This window comes from Budorcas taxicolor, chromosome 2 (genome assembly GCF_023091745.1).
Source record: "Budorcas taxicolor isolate Tak-1 chromosome 2, Takin1.1, whole genome shotgun sequence".
NCBI lineage: Eukaryota > Metazoa > Chordata > Mammalia > Artiodactyla > Bovidae > Budorcas > Budorcas taxicolor.
Genome location: NC_068911.1, coordinates 107,839,403 through 107,840,284, shown reverse-complemented (window position 1 = coordinate 107,840,284; position 882 = coordinate 107,839,403). Strand labels below are relative to the sequence as shown.

The 882-nt window shown below is 47.8% G+C and overlaps 1 pseudogene; it reads right to left on the bottom strand.

The window, feature by feature from the left end:
- Positions 1-295: 295 nt before the first annotated feature.
- Positions 296-407, bottom strand: LOC128044081 (uncharacterized; annotated as a pseudogene).
- Between the last annotated feature and the right edge of the window lie 475 nt (positions 408-882).

Here is an 882-nt window from a genome sequence, read left to right as displayed (position 1 = left end):
ATGTGGCCAGAGAACCTATATAGGTAGGCTAGATAACCTTCAGAGGAGTTCGTAAGTTGAAACACTCTTGTCATGCCCAGGAATTTTTATTGACTTGGAGCTGCAAGTTAACTCCTTCTCCGAGAGAAATGGTGATGGGGGAGAACCCCCCGTAAAGTCAGAGGTGTAGGTGAGAGCATAAAAGAGACTCTGGTTTTGGGGGTAGATGCTCAGGAACAGGGGGTTTCCTGAGGCTTGATCACGCCTTTGCATATGCCAAGCCTCCTTCCTCATGACCTTTGCCATGGGTGGAGTTCCTCACTGCTGGCTCCTGGCAAATGCCTTAACCATGTGCATGTTGTCAGGCTCCAGAGTTTCTTCCATCCTTGTCAAGAGGAGTGCTAACCTTCTCTCCTTTCATACAACACATGGTACCATTTAAGACAGAATCTTTTTTTTTTGTTTTTTAAATGTCAAACCTAGAGATGGAAGCATCAGTGGGTCTAGGCATGAGAGCAGCATGGGGAGAGGCAGGGGAGCCCTGAAGGCTGGAAGTACGAGATGCCGTGTTCTCCCAAGACCTCGCGTTCTCACACATCAGAACCTTGAAGGATGCCTGCCTACCATGACCCCCATTTAGTTCAAGGAGGCTCACAGACAGTGAGGGCTAGAAGCAAATGTAACAAATTCCTTTGTTGGGTCAGGAAGATCCCCTGGAGAAGGAAATGGCAACCCACTCCAGTATTCTTGCCTGGGGAAATCCCATGGACAGAGCTGGCGGGCTACAGTCCATGGGATGTCGAAGAGTCAGAAACGAATGGGACAAATTCCTTTAGGCCACCCCATTGCTCGGGATTTGGAACATTATACTTCCAGAACATGACATTCTTTTTTGTTTTAATT